At 44.7% G+C, this 16,233-nt stretch overlaps 1 non-coding gene across 1 annotated transcript; it reads right to left on the reverse strand.

Moving 5' to 3' along the window:
• Nucleotides 1–6,568: 6,568 nt before the first annotated feature.
• trnai-aau (transfer RNA isoleucine (anticodon AAU)) lies at nucleotides 6,569–6,642 on the reverse strand. Its single transcript has one exon. It is a non-coding gene; the product is annotated as a tRNA-Ile (tRNA).
• Between the last annotated feature and the right edge of the window lie 9,591 nt (nucleotides 6,643–16,233).

Raw genomic sequence — 16,233 nt, forward strand, 5'->3', positions numbered from 1 at the left:
TAGAGGTCAGAGGAGAATGGGCCGACTGATTCAAGCTGATAGAACAGCAACTTTGACTGAAATAACCACTCGTTACAACCGAGGTATGCAGCAAAGCATTTGTGAAGCCACAACACGTACAACCTTGAGGCTGATGGGCTACAACAGCAGAAGACCCCACCGGGTACCACTCATCTCCACTACAAATAGGAAAAAGAGGCTACAATTTGCACAAGCTCACCAAAATTGGACAGTTGAAGACTGGAAAAATGTTGCCTGGTCTGATGAGTCTCGATTTCTGTTGAGACATTCAGATGGTAGAGTCAGAATTTGGCGTAAACAAAATGAGAACATGGATCCATCATGCCTTGTTACCACTGTGCAGGCTGGTGGTGGTGGTGTAATGGTGTGGGGGATGTTTTCTTGGCACACTTTAGGCCCCTTAGTGCCAATTGGGCATCGTTTAAATGCCACGGCCTACCTGAGCATTGTTTCTGACCATGTCCATCCCTTTATGACCACCATGTACCCATCCTGTGATGGCTACTTCCAGCAGGATAATGCACCATGTCACAAAGGTCGAATCATTTCAAATTGGTTTCTTGAACATGACAATGAGTTCACTGTACTAAACTGGCCCCCACAGTCACCAGATCTCAACCCAATAGAGCATCTTTGGGATGTGGTGGAACGGGAGCTTTGTGCCCTGGATGTGCATCCCACAAATCTCCATCAACTGCAAGATGCTATCCTATCAATATGGGCCAACATTTCTAAAGAATGCTTTCAGCACCTTGTTGAATCAATGCCACGTAGAATTAAGGCAGTTCTGAAGGCGAAAGGGGGTCAAACACAGTATTAGTATGGTGTTCCTAATAATTCTTTAGGTGAGTGTATATAAAACGTTTATTTTTCTTATTTTTTAATTTACTAAAACAGTATAATCAAACATAATCTAAAATAAAATATATATGTGTATTTACAACTTTTATTTTTCTCAAATGTATACAATATAACCTTGTATATATATATATATATATACACTCACCTAAAGGATTATTAGGAACACCTGTTCAATTTCTCATTAATGCAATTATCTAACCAACCAATCACATGGCAGTTGCTTCAATGCATTTAGGGGTGTGGTCCTGGTCAAGACAATCTCCTGAACTCCAAACTGAATGTCTGAATGGGAAAGAAAGGTGATTTAAGGAATTTTGAGCGTGGCATGGTTGTTGGTGCCAGACGGGCCGGTCTGAGTATTTCACAATCTGCTCAGTTACTGGGATTTTCACGCACAACCATTTCTAGGGTTTACAAAGAATGGTGTGAAAAGGGAAAAACATCCAGTATGCGGCAGTCCTGTGGGGGCGAAAATGCCTTGTTGATGCTAGAGGTCAGAGGAGAATGGGCCGACTGATTCAAGCTGATAGAAGAGCAACTTTGACTGAAATAACCACTCGTTACAACCGAGGTATGCAGCAAAGCATTTGTGAAGCCACAACACGTACAACCTTGAGGCGGATGGGCTACAACAGCAGAAGACCCCACCGGGTACCACTCATCTCCACTACAAATAGGAAAAAGAGGCTACAATTTGCACAAGCTCACCAAAATTGGACAGTTGAAGACTGGAAAAATGTTGCCTGGTCTGATGAGTCTCGATTTCTGTTGAGACATTCAGATGGTAGAGTCAGAATTTGGCGTAAACAGAATGAGAACATGGATCCATCATGCCTTGTTACCACTGTGCAGGCTGCTGGTGGTGGTGTAATGGTGTGGGGGATGTTTTCTTGGCACACTTTAGGCCCCTTAGTGCCAATTGGGCATCGTTTAAATGCCACGGCCTACCTGAGCATTGTTTCTGACCATGTCCATCCCTTTATGACCACCATGTACCCATCCTCTGATGGCTACTTCCAGCAGGATAATGCACCATGTCACAAAGGTCGAATCATTTCAAATTGGTTTCTTGAACATGACAATGAGTTCACTGTACTAAACTGGCCCCCACAGTCACCAGATCTCAACCCAATAGAGCATCTTTGGGATGTGGTGGAACGGGAGCTTCGTGCCCTGGATGTGCATCCCACAAATCTCCATCAACTGCAAGATGCTATCCTATCAATATGGGCCAACATTTCTAATGAATGCTTTCAGCACCTTGTTGAATCAATGCCACATAGAATTAAGGCAGTTCTGAAGGCGAAAGGGAGTCAAACACAGTATTAGTATGGTGTTCCTAATAATCCTTTAGGTGAGTGTATATACAACTTTTATTTTTCTTATTTTTTAATTTACTAAAACAAATCATAAAACATTATAACCTAAAATAAAATATAAAACTTTTCTTTTCTTATACTCTTTTTATTTACTAAAACAGTATCATAAAACAATATAACCTATTGATTATATATATATATCTGTATTTAAAACTTTTATTCTCTTTTTATTTACTAAAATAGTAGCATAAAACAATATAACTTTAAATATATATATGTATTTAAAACTTTTCTTATTCTCTTTTTATTTACTTAAACAGTATCATAAAACAATATAACCTTAAAAACACAGTTTATGCTATTAAACATTACACCTCCACACCAGCAGTGTGAGGTGCCCTTGGACATTCACCATGATGGATGTCACCCTAACAAAATGGCTACCATCTTACCAGATGACCTATGACCTTACAAATGGCCGATATCAGTCAAAATGGCCGATATCATCCAAGATGGCTGACAAGGGAGGGTCAAATGGTAACCCAGGGGGGTGCTGGGAAGGAGAGAGGAGTTCCGGTTCAATGGTACATAAGGAGGGAGGGTCAAAGAGTAACCCAGGGGGGTGCTGGGAAGGAGAGAGGAGTTCCAGTTCAAAGGTACATAGGGAGGGCGGGACTTCCGGCTGTCAAAATAAGTGATGCTGCCATCTATACTACTCACAGACACAGTTAGCCACAGCCACGGCTTCTTCCAATTCTCGTCAGTGTTCCAGATTCGATGTTTTTTTTCTTCAGTGACGTTGTAAACACGCACGTGGGGAGCACATCAAAACCCAGTTTTGTGATTCAGTTACAGAAACAACTGACACAGCGGAGCAGTAGGGGTTGTAACATTTTTTGGTCCAAGGTCTGGACCACAGCGACTGAGTGGTCCGGACCTCGGCACTGTGGTCCACGGAGTGGTCCCGATCACGTAACGCAAATTGGGATGGGTTTTTGTTTAGTTTTTTTGGACACACCGTATAAAACCCATTTACTGTCAAATATATTATCGACATATCCAAACTACAAACATAATGATCATAAATGTACAATATTAATAGTATAATTCTCATTTGTAACATAGCCGATAGCTGATTTCTTTTTTAATCTTATCTATCAGACAATTTGTAGGAAGCTGTGCTAACGTTACTCTGAAAAATGCGCTTACATTGAGCAACTTTGTCATTCTGAATGAAATTATTCAAGTTATCAATTTTTCCTCATCATGACTGAAGAGAAAAGATAGCTTATTTAGAATCTTATCTTTAATTTAATGTCAGCCTATTTACATGTCCTCTGTTTGCGCTCTGCCAAGAAATGTTTTATCAACTTTTTTGGTTAAACCATATCTTCCTTATTTTATCACTGTGAGATCTAGCAACATTAAAAACAAAAGCATAGGTTGTTTTGTTTATGTATGGTTAACATTGTAATAGTTGGTATTTTAAAGAGAGATTATAAGAGATGTATTAACGTATTGATCATCTGATGCCCTTTGTCTTTTCTTGAAGGATAATGTCATTATGAAGAAGATAAAACTTTTTTTTTTTAAACACCTCCCCCCAGCAGGATTTGGGTCGCCTCCGCACTGTTTCTGCTGAAACAAAAAAACAAGTGTCAATCTCTGCAGGAATCTACTCCGGCTCCCCCTTCTGGTGATGAAGAGGAACCCGAGTCCAAGATGCTTCCAACCAGCCCTCAGGCGCTCCCTTCGGCTGTAGGTCACGCTCCAGGGGGCCGGGGGAGTTAAGAGGGTGTCACTGGACGGGGACGACAAACGCCTCCAGTGACAGACGGACGCACACAGAGAGAGAAAGAGACAGAGAGAGAGAGTTGCACTTCCTCCTGCAATGCAATAAATATGCCCAAAATAAGGGACACATTCCTTAACAAAATAATGAATGCCACCCTACCTTTGACAAAACTGAGAAAAAATAAAAATGGTCATTCCTCCTGGAGGAGGGACAAACAGCCTCCCTGGCTGCCCAATATGTCACCGCCTGCCACAGCCTGAGGGGCACAGTGACACATGAGCACCAGCTGTAAATAAAATGTAAATACTCATTTGTAATGCATGTCATTGTATTTCCAAAAAGGAATCTGTAAACACTAAACCTATTTTCTTTAGTTCTATGTATTAAAGATCATTTTTAGTTTATTACATTTTGTTTTTCTGTACTTTTATACATCTTATTGTGATTTTGGCAGGACGCTGTCTGTCACGGCATGGCTGCTGCTGACGCACACTAATTAGGTGCTCATGTGTTGCAGCCGTGTTGTCCGCTGCTTCGCAGACAGCTTGTGAGCTCACGGCTGCAGGCAATGATCACTGAGGCGACTGTGACGTCATTGGCAGGTGTGCTTCATCTATTTAATCCCTCTCCTTCCCCGAGGGAGACTTTATTGTGACTGCCCGGAGCACCCTGTTTGTGTGGATGTTTTGTGTGCTGGTTTTGCCTTGTTTTCCCCTTTTTGTGTTTTTTTCTGTTGGACTATTGTGAACCCCAATAAAGCTCGGACACCGCCGGAACCCGAGACTCTCTCCGTTTATTGTGTCCGGCATTTACATTTGGTGGCCAATGTGGGGAAGCTTTGTGACATACTTACCCTGAACTCTGTACCCGGAAGGACAGCTATGGAGGCGTCTCCAGTGGAACAGTTGTTGGCCCCAGTGGTGAAGCTGCAGGCTCAAAAACAACAAACTCTCGAGACGCTTGTCCAGCAACTTCAAGTACCAGCTCCTGCACCTAACCCTGCTGTTTACCGCAGCAAACCCGGCTTGGGCAGGTCTGCAGATTCCAAAGATGGGACCGGAGGACGACCCAGAGGCTCTGAATTTCTGTCCAATATTAAAGATCCTAGGCTCTCATTGTCTGATTTGGCTGGGGCACAATTGGGACATGTCTCTGGGGACCGATCACCATTAGTGACTGCAGGTGATGAGAGGGGCAGGGACAGCCTTCCCTCTGACTCCAGTCGTGTAGCAGCCAACAGTACCCTGTTGGACCCAGGGGAAGGAACGAGTTCTGGGACTCACCTCCTCTCTCCTTCTTCCAGTGGAAGGCCCGACACTGGATCCCGCCTTCAACCGGGTTTCCGATTTCGCTATGGACCACACACAGGATGATGCCCTGGGACATATATATGACCAGGTCAGAGTTGTTGATGGTTGCATAGTGAATACACAGAGGGCACTTTGTGTTTCTCTCCAAACCAGCAGCCAAACCGATCATGCTGGATGATGTTGCAGACAGAATAACGTTCACCACGGTGCCTCCACACTCTTTCACGAATACCAATCGAGCTGCACGGTGCTGGGCTGTGAGCACAGGTCCCACTAGAGGATGACGGGCCCTCGTGCCACCCTCATAGAGTCTGTTTCTGACAGTTTAGTCAGAAACATGCACACCAGTAGACTGCTGGAGGTCATTTTGGAGGGCTCAGGCAATGCTCCTCCTGTTCCTCCTCGCACAAAAAAGCAGATACTGGTCCTTCTGGTTCTTCTGATAGCACGGATGAATGTGCCATACTGGAGGAGCTGGACTACCTGTGCAACCTGAATGGGCTGCAAGGAGCACCTCATAATTCCAGTAGTGACAAGGACACTAGCAAAAGGCAAAACTAGAGAAGAATCAGTCAGGAAGCATAAGGAGAGAGCAATCGTCTGTGGCCACTACCTGCAAAACCATTCCCTTTTTGGGGTTGTCTTGCTGTTGCCTATCTCCGGTGCACCTGCTGTCACTTTCATTTGCACCAAAACAAGAGACAGTGATTCACAACCGCTTAGGCTTCCTAACTGTACAGATTAATATGCCTGAACTGTAACTGACTTGGTATTATGCTGTGATGATTACTTGTTCCCTTATTTTTTTGAGAGGTGTATTATAGAAGATAGCCTTGAGAATGCGGCCACAGAATTGCGGGAATCCGTGACTTTCAACACTTATGCAACCGAGTCGAGGTGACCAACAGCTCAATGTCTGGTTGGCACCATGGCTTAGATGTGCCATTCATGAAACTTGCGTTGATTCTTGAAGCCACTGGCATTGCTTCCCTCTCCAAGTCTGTGTAATAAGGAATTGGCAGGAGCCCACGAGTTGAAACTATCAGAGGACAGAATGCAAATGAAGTGTTCTGAGAAAAGCAAAGCGGCGAAAGGACATTTTCCCGTGTGCATGTAGATGGCCGACTTTGACACGGCTTGATGAAGTCTTGTGGATCCTACCACTGCTTAAGTGCACTACTACGCTTGCCTTCAGGGAGTTTCATGTCAAACATTCAAAAAACAGGACTCCAACTAGACGGATGAGCACCTACGATCGGTCTTGGCCGATGTGGGGATCGAACCCAAGACCTTGGCGTTATTAGCACCACGCTCTAACCAACTGAGCTAACCGGCCATCAAAAGGAGTCTCTCTGCCAGGCATTTCCTCATGTTTATGTAATTTGGCTGCAAAATGCATTACACACAAGTGTGAAAAGAACACTTTTGCAATTCCTAGCATTGGTGATGCTATAAATCAATCTGTCAGTAGTGGGATTTGAACCCACGCCTCCATCAGGAGACCAGAAAACCCTTCTACACTCTTCAAGGGAACAACACCTTAAGTCTGGCAAATTAGACCACTCGGCCATTCTGAGAGGATGTATACGTCCACCGGGAGATTATATACTGATCAAGAAAACTGCGGGAACTCTTAAATCACACATCGGATCTCCGTGATCGAAGTCTAGGAAACCTCAAGATCTTCACCGTACATTGCATAATTCGTAACTCTCCCACCTCCATGCTTTTGAGACTGTACTGGGAGACACAGCAAACTTTCTTCAGACGGCACGTATGGATGTGCCATACTGGAGGAGCTGGACTACCTGTGCAACCTGAATGGGCTGCAGGGAGCGCCTCATAATACCAGTAGTGACAAGGACACTAGCAAAAGGCAAAACTAGAGAAGAATCAGTCAGGAAGGATAAGGAGAGAGCAATCGTCTGTGGCCACCACCTGCAAAACCATTCCCTTTTTGGGGTTGTCTTGCAGTTGCCTCTCTCCGGTGCACCTGCTGTCACTTTAATTTGCACCAAAAAAGGAGAGAGTGATTCACCACCGCTTTGGATTCTTAACTGTACAGATTGATATGCCTGAAGTGTAATTGACTTGGTGTTATGCTGTGATGATTACTTGTTCCCTTATTTTTTTGAGAGGTGTATTATAGAAGATAGCCTTGAGAATGAGGCCACAGAATTGCGGGAATCCGTGACTTTCAACACTTATGCAACCGAGTCGAGGTGACCAACAGCTTAGTGTCAGAAAATAAAAGAACACTTTTGCAATTCCTAGCATTGGTCATGCTATAAATCAGTCTGTCAGAAGTGGTATTTGAACCCACGCCTCCATCAGGAGACCAGAAAACTCTTCTACACTCTTCGAGAAAACAACTGCATTTCCGTCCTTGCACTCTCTCATTAATCCAATCTTGCCCAGTCAGCGAGAGAAGCCATGTACATGCTTTGCCTTCCTCTCCCTCTCCCTTCACTGCCAGTTCAGCGATGACATCTCAGAACTCTCTCACAGCTGACTTCTATGACATCACAGAGTGCATCAATTCCGTGGCTTCTCATCTGTCGCCACACCGTCAGGGTTGACTTTCTCACTCACTATGCCAAGCTTTCTCGGAAACACTGGAATACGTGGATGAGTTTGTACCACTTTTGGAGGTTTTGCCCACCTGGGGCGAGGCTGTGATCCAGCTGAAAAGCAATTCGGGCATGTGGGCAGCGAAAGATGTATCTGTGATGAAGAGAAACCCAGGTCGATGATGTTTCCAATCAGCCCCATCGGTCCAGCCACAGACACACACACAGACAGCCACAAGCACAGACTGCCACAGACACACAGACAGCCACAGATAGACAGACAAACACACAGACAGTGTGCCTGACAAAAACTTTCCCTCACAGTCAAGTCAACATGAGTCGTATTATCTAAAAGAAGAACCCATCATTTCCTTTCATCTCTATATCAGAGAGAGCGATTAAAAAAACACATCTGTAAATGCTACTTGTACAAGCACGCTGAGATGCCCCATCATCAGTAGGCATGCTCTGTGGCGCAATGGATAGCGCGTTGGACTTTTAGTGAAAAGGGCAGTGGTCATTCAATGGTTGTGGGATCGAGTACCACCGGAGTCAGTGCTCACTTCATGACCCGGAGGCTTTTCTTACCATCTTCAAGCGCACTGCCCGGTGTTGCGACTGGCCGGAGTCGGAGTGGGCGGTACGCCTGGCTCCCCTGCCACCCGAGTGCTTCGTCCCGAGGATGCCCTAGACTACAAAAGTCTGAGGGACAGTGTCCTGGACCGGGTCGGTCTGACGTCGGACGGCCAGCGCCGAAAGCTCAGAAGCCTCCGGTTCGAACCTGGCTCCCGGTGCCTGCCACCGCTGGCTCAAGCCACGGAAGTTGCCGACCTGGTGGCCTTGGAGCAGTTCATCTGCCATCTCCCACGTCCAACCTGAAGGCTGGCACCAGGCTGGCAGAGAACCATCATTGCCCGGGACGATGCCACCTTCTGATGCCCGACGGCGGGCACCCTCCCTTCCATTCCCAAGACCCCCTCTGACCCGACTGTCCTGGATACCAGCATGTTGCCAAACACCACACCTAAACATGTTTCTCCCCTACCCACTTCCCCTTCTCGCCTTGCCTGTCCCAAAAACAAATCTGCCTCCTTAGCTCCTTCTTTTTCTCTCTCCCCCGGCAGTGTGTGGTCCCCTGGAAAAACCACGGTGACGTTGCGGGCAGCCTGGACATCGCCCGGCCGGGTGCTCGCTAGTGAAAACTATCTATCTAATATTAAGGATCATAGGCTCTCATCTGATTTGGCTGGGGCAGGTCACCTGTGTCGTGACAAGACCTTAAGCCGGATAATTGACCGATTCTTCTGGCCAGGCATCAAAAAGGAGGTAGAAAGATGGTGTGCTGCCTGTCCGGAGTGCCAGAAGACCAATGCCAGTGCAGTACCGTGGGCTCCGCTGGTACCGCTGCCTCTCATGGAGATACCATTTGAGCGCATTGGGATGGATTTGATCGGTCCGTTGGAGAAAAGCTCCGCGGGGTATCAATTTGTGCTGGTCATAGTAGACTATGCCACTCGGTACCTGGAGGCAATTCGTCTACGGACAATGTCAGCGACTAGGATCGCCGAGGAGCTGTTTAAGGTCTTCACTCGGGTGGGGATCCCAAAGGAAATCCTGACAGATCAGGGCTCTCCATTCATGTCATGCGTGATGCGAGACCTCTGTAGGCTGCTGGGGATAAAGTCCATCAGGACCTCAATCTATCATCCCCAGACAGACGCCCTAGTGGAGCTCTTTAATAAAACCCTAAAGAACATGATCTGTAAGTTTGTGAGCACAGACGCTTGGGACTGGGACAAGTTATTGCCACCCCTGCTGTTCGCTGTACGCGAGGTGCCCCAGACGTCCACTGGCTTCTCTCCCTTCGAGCTGCTGTACGGGAGGCGGCTGAGGGGCATCCTCGACTTAATAAAGGAGGACTGGGAGGCGACCGCCCCCTCCCAGACCTCTATGGTACAGCACATCCTGGACCTGAGAGATCGGCTATCGGCACTGGGGAAACTTGCACAGTTGCATCTCTTACAGGCCCAGGAGCGACAACAGCGCATGTACAACAGGAGAGCCCGGTTACGATCGTTCACCCAAGGACAAGGTACTGGTGTTATTCCCAAATTCAACATCTAAACTGCTGGCTAAGTGGCAGGGACCCTTTTTGGTCACACGCCGCTTAGGGGATGTTGATTATGAGGTGTGTCGCCCAGATCGTCGGAGGTAAAAGCAGATCTATCATCTGAACATGCTGAAGAAGTGGCGAGAGCAGGAAGCATTGGGTGCTTTTAGTTCCCCCCACAATAAAGAGTCTGAAGCCGCTGTTTCTGAGGTTCGCACTGAACTCAATTTAACAAACGCCCATTTAACAAACGCCCAGAAACAGCACGTTTGCTCTTTATTGTGCCGCTTCCAGCATGTCTTTTCTCACCGACCCGTGCTCACACCTCTCATTGAACACCACATCCACACAGCACTGGACCACTGCGTGCGTGTCAAACCCTATCGCACCCCCTATTACAAAAAGTAGGCTGTCAATGAAGAGGTGCAGAAGATGTTGGAGCTGGGAGTCATTGAAAAGTCACAATCGGAATGGTGTAGCCCTATAGTCTTGGTGCCAAAGCCTGACGGCAGCACTAGATTCTGCGTTGATTATAGGGAGCTCAATGCAGTGTCTAGGTTTGATGCCTATCCGATGCCCCGTGTGGATGAGTTGCTGGATCGGCTGGGCGCTGCTCACGGAAAACCCGGGCAAGTGAACAGTTGGGAGGAGGGAGACCAAGTATCTGGGGTACCTCTTAGGAGGGGGGCAGGTACGGCCAGTCGTTGACAAGGTGACCGCTATTGCCTCCTGTCCGCCTCCTAAGTCCAAAAAGGAAGTTCGGCAGTTTTTGGGGTTTTCCGGGTATTATCGCCAGTTTCTGCCGGACTTTGCCACCCTGGCTTACCCCCTGACCGAACTGATGCGAAAAGGTGCTCCAGATACGGTCCAGTGGACGGAGCAGTGCCAGGTGGCTTTCCAGGCAATTAAGGACCGCCTCTGCCAACACCCTTTTTTTAAATGCCTTGACTTCTCTCTCCCTTTCATTCTACAGACCGACGCCTGAGAAGTTGGAGTGGGCACGGTCCTGTCCCAGAGTGTTGGGGGTCAGGAACACCCCGTCCTCTATCTAAGCAAACAATTATCGCCCAGGAGCGTAAATATAGCACCATTGAAAAGGAGTGTCTCGCTATAAAGTGGGCTGTGCCCTGTTTATTTATTCCCTCTCCCTCCCCGACGGAAGCAGCTAACCGACAAGAAGGTGGACTGAGTCTATTACCCCTGTCTGCCCGGAGCACCCCGATTGTGGACACTTTTTGCTTTTGCTTTTGATTTTGTTTTTGTTTTGTATCTCCGCCCTTTTTTGACATACCTGAACAAAATAAAGCCCGGACACAACCGAAACCGGAGACTCTCCCTCTCTCTCTCCCCGTTATTTGTGTCCGGCTTTCACAGTAGGCTATTCAAGAAGGGGGGCTCAAAGATGGCCAGATATAAATTTATCTATTTTATTTTATTTTATTTATTGTGCTTTGTTGGCACAGTGTTTAATGTTCAGTCTTAAATACATATTTTTTAATTGTAGTTTTGTAATTGATTTTGTCTTTGAAAAGCAAGACAAAATAATAAAAAGCACATTTTAGATTATTTAATTTATGCAATGGTGAAAAAATTGTCAAATTAACTGAAATGTAAAAAACAACAAACAAAAAAAACTATCAAAACAATCTGATGCATTTAAAAGAACAATAACGGTCAATGCATTTGAAAAATAAAAAAAACATCAAAACATTCAAAAACAGTGAAACCAGTGCTATTTAGAAATAATTAATACAATCATTTCCATAATTTCTTTACGTACTGTTGGAAATATACCATCTGGCCCAGGTGATTTGTTTGTTTTTAATTCTGCTAGTCCCTTTACTACCTCCTCCTCATTTATCCTGATCTCTCTTAGGGTTTGACTGGACTGGTTGTTAACCTGTGGCATGTTATCTGTTTTTTCTTTAGTAAAAACCTCAATATCGTCAGCTCAGCATACCTTAGTATAACTTAATATAAGCAACAGAGACGCTGCTGTGAAGGAGCGCAATAGTCTCTATAGCCACTCTGTCACAGCCACCTCAATAAATACATCAATTCATTAATCACTGTATTGACTTCAACCATTTAAACACATGTAATGTTTTGCTTTATGCTAGGGGTGGCTAACCCTGGTCCTGGATTTGAGCCCCCACCTCCCCAGGGATCTGTATTGGCAAACTGCTGAGCTGATGATATTGACTGCAAAGGGGAATCTCTCTGGAATGGTCCATTATACAGGGGAGCTAAAGACCTCCAGGAAAGCACTAACCTGTGGCCCTGGGGCCCTGGGGTTTGTCTGCCTAACGCTCGTCCTCTGTTCTTTGGGTCTGCACTGGTTCTGGTCCTATCTGATCAACCTGTTCTGAATAGGGCAGTGGTTCTCGACCTGCGGCCCGTCACACATGGAAGTGCGGCCCACGATATGACACCCACATTTAACACTACAAGCGCAGAGCCGGTCAATTTGACCGTTTTGGTTATTCAAATTTGAATTATACTGTGTTCCAAAATACACGGCGCATATACCCATTCGTGACTATTCCTAACTATATGTATTAAACATGCCTACAGCGTTTTAGCTGCATAAACATGAAAATAAATAAGTTATAAACACATTTACCTAGAATAGCCAAAATCGGGTTATTTTGACTGGTCATTTAAATACATAATAACTCAAATATAACACATAATCCTGCCTTCCCTTTACAATAGAGTCAGTCTGGCACTCAAGTGGTGATCTCTACCTGTCTACAATCTTTCATGTGCTTGAAAAACACATGCATTTGTACAGCATTACAGGTGTTTTCTTACAACTGTAGTAAGATTGAGTGGATACAGTGATTACCCGCAAATCAACATGGATTTGAAACGGAGATTGAAGAGAGCTCATTTTGGAAATTGGACAAGTAAAATCATGTTCTGTGAAATTGCAGTGTCTCACCACACAATAAGATGAGTTACAACAACCTCAACTTGAACAGAATTGTAAAACTTTAAATAACGTGCTCAGGTAACCACAAAACATATGTTCTATGAACGTTTTGTGTAATGCGCATGTGCCAAAACCATCACGTCATGATGACATACTACTTTACCGGAGTTGAAATTTTTTTTGTATTAATTAGCATGGGATAAAGTTGCTGATCATGCAAGAAAAGATGAAGTAGCCCGCGTTTGAATGATTATAGATGGACTTTGTGGATTGCAAATAATGAAATTAATAGTCATTCTTCCTCAACTTTCATTACTTACAGTGGGGGAAAAAAGTATTTGATCCCCTGCTGATTTTGTACGTTTGCCCACTGACAAATAAATGATCAGTCTATAGTTTTAATGGTAGGTGTATTTTAGCAGTGAGAGACAGAATAACAACAAAAAAATCCAGAAAAATGCATTTCAAAAGTTATAAATTGATTTGCATGTTAATGAGGGAAATAAGTATTTGACCCCTTCGACTTAGTACTTGGTGGCAAAACCCTTGTTGGCAATCACAGAGGTCAGACGTTTCTTGTAGTTGGCCACCAGGTTTGCACACATCTCAGGAGGGATTTTGTCCACTCCTCTTTGCAGATCCTCTCCAAGTCATTAAGGTTTCGAGGCTGACGTTTGGCAACTCGAACCTTCAGCTCCCTCCACAGATTTTCTATGGGATTAAGGTCTGGAGACTGGCTAGGCCACTCCTTGACCTTAATGTGCTTCTTTTTGAGCCACTCCTGTGTGTTTTGGGTCATTGTCATGCTGGAATACCCATCCACGACCCATTTTCAATGCCCTGGCTGAGGGAAGGAGGTTCTCACCCAAGATTTGACGGTACATGGCCCCGTCCATTATCCCTTTGATGCGGTGCAGTTGTCCTGTCCCCTTAGCAGAAAAACACCCCCAAAGCATAATGTTTCCACCTCCATGTTTGATGGTGGGGATGGTGTTCTTGAGGTCATAGGCAGCATTGCTCCTCCTCCAAACACGGCGAGTTGAGTTGATGCCAAAGAGCTCGATTTTGGTCTCATCTGACCACAACACTTTCACCCAGTTCTCCTCTGAATCATTCAGATGTTCATTGGCAAACTTTAGATGGGCCTGTACATGTGCTTTCTTGAGAAGGGGGATCTTGCGGGCGCTGCAGGATTTCAGTCCTTCATGGCGTAGTGTGTTACCAATTGTTTTCTTGGTGACTATGGTCCCAGCTGCCTTGAGATCATTAACAAGATCCTCCCGTGTAGTTCTGGGCTGATTCCTCACCGTTCTCATGATCATTGAAACTCCACGAGGTGAGATCTTGCATGGAGCCCCAGACCGAGGAAGACTGACAGTTATTTTGTGTTTCTTCCATTTGCGAATAATCGCACCAACTGTTGTCACCTTCTCACCAAGCTGCTTGGCGATGGTCTTGTAGCCCATTCCAGCCTTGTGTAGGTCTACAATCTTGTCCCTGACATCCTTGGACAGCTCTTTGGTCTTTGCCATGGTGGAGAGTTTGGAATCTGATTGATTGATTGCTTCTGTGGACAGGTGTCTTTTATACAGGTAACGAGCTGAGATTTAGGAGCGCTCCTAATGTCAGCTCATTACCTGTATAAAAGACACCTGGGAGCCAGAAATCTTGCTGATTGATAGGAGATCAAATACTTCTTTCCCTAATTAACATGCAAATCAATTTATAACTTTTTTGAAATGAGTTTTTCTGGATTTTTTTGTTGTTATTCTGTCTCTCACTGTTAAAATACACCTACCATTAAAATTATAGACTGATCATTTCTTTGTCAGTGGGCAAACGTACAAAATCAGCAGGGGATCAAATACTTTTTTCCCTCACTGTAAGTAATGAAAGTTGAGGAAGAATGAATATTTTGTCAATTAGACTTGGTTTATAGTTGTGAAAACTTGAAAAATTAAGTTCAATTAATATGTTTTTCAGTTGACTTAACTAAAAATTCTAAATGCTTATTAATTGATAGAGTACGTTGGCTCAATTTACTGCATGTTATTTCAACAGTGAGTGAACTTAACACTTCATGTTTGCTAAACTGAGTCAAAGCAACAAGATGACTTGACTAAGTCACGTTGCGTCAACAAATAATTTTTACAGTGTAGCGGTTACATTTATGATTTGAAGAAATGTGGCTTCATTTTTAGTAAGAGGCTCAACTGAGTGTAGGTCCTTGTTTTGTGAAAGTATGCCTCAAAGCTAACCATATTGTGACTGCAGTTCACCATTGGTCGTTTGAAAATATCAAATAGCATGTGCTCTCTCTGGTTGGTTCCCTGACTAATTGAGGTAGAAAGCAGTCGTTTGCCCTCTAAAACATTTCTACTACTGCTTCTGTAGTCTCAACTGGGCTTTCCCAGTCAATGTTAGGAAATCTAAAACCCCATTATAACAGCCACTATAGCCCAATTCAAAAATCGTTTAAAGTGGTAATGTTATCTCTGAATAACTAGTTGTGTGCAAGTTTCTATCAGCTACTTTCTGAGAACAAAAGTAGTGAGGGAGTTCAAGGGTGACGATCTCGAGTCATTGTACATTTTCCCTGCATGCTTTGAAGACACGCGATACTTATACTACACAATACTTCAGGTCCAAGTTCAGAACCGGACAGCCGTCTTTAGACTCTTTAATAAAGGCAACCTAAATTAATCAGTGGGCCGTAAGTCTGGGTGTCAAATAAGCACCTGGGCCACAACAGGAGCGTAGCCATGGGTGGGCCTGGGTGGGCCTGGTTGGGCCATGGCCCACCTACTTACCTCTCAGGTCCACCCAATCAGAGAGTGTAAAATTTCTCCCGCGTGTTAAAAAAACATTATAAATACAAGATTCTGAAGCAATAACGTGTTTCGGAAAATCACAGGCTTTATTCCAAAGCATGGGGGCTGGTTCTTTTCAAGTCTAATGGTTACATTTTGGCTAAGTTATGCACAAGCAGGTTATAACTGGCTGTGGTAAATGTTTTTTTACGTAGTGCATCACACCATGACAACTGAACAAATGTAGTTGTGAACGGAGTTCCTACAAATGGTGAAACAAAATTATTTGTTGAATTATTTCAAAAGACGAGAAGAGAACTATCAGAACAGCACATTACACAACCTGATAAATCACCAACTGCATCGGAAGAAACCAATATAAGCACTGCTTTGCATCCACAGGCCAGTGTTGAATTCGGTAAGGAAACATTTTACTGTCCCTCGGATTTATAAGGAATAGATGAGTCACCTACACGGCCAAAATTGCAGGCATTTGCTTTAA

This window comes from Amia ocellicauda, chromosome 12, assembly GCF_036373705.1.
Source record: "Amia ocellicauda isolate fAmiCal2 chromosome 12, fAmiCal2.hap1, whole genome shotgun sequence".
NCBI classification, from domain to species: Eukaryota; Metazoa; Chordata; class Actinopteri; order Amiiformes; family Amiidae; genus Amia; species Amia ocellicauda.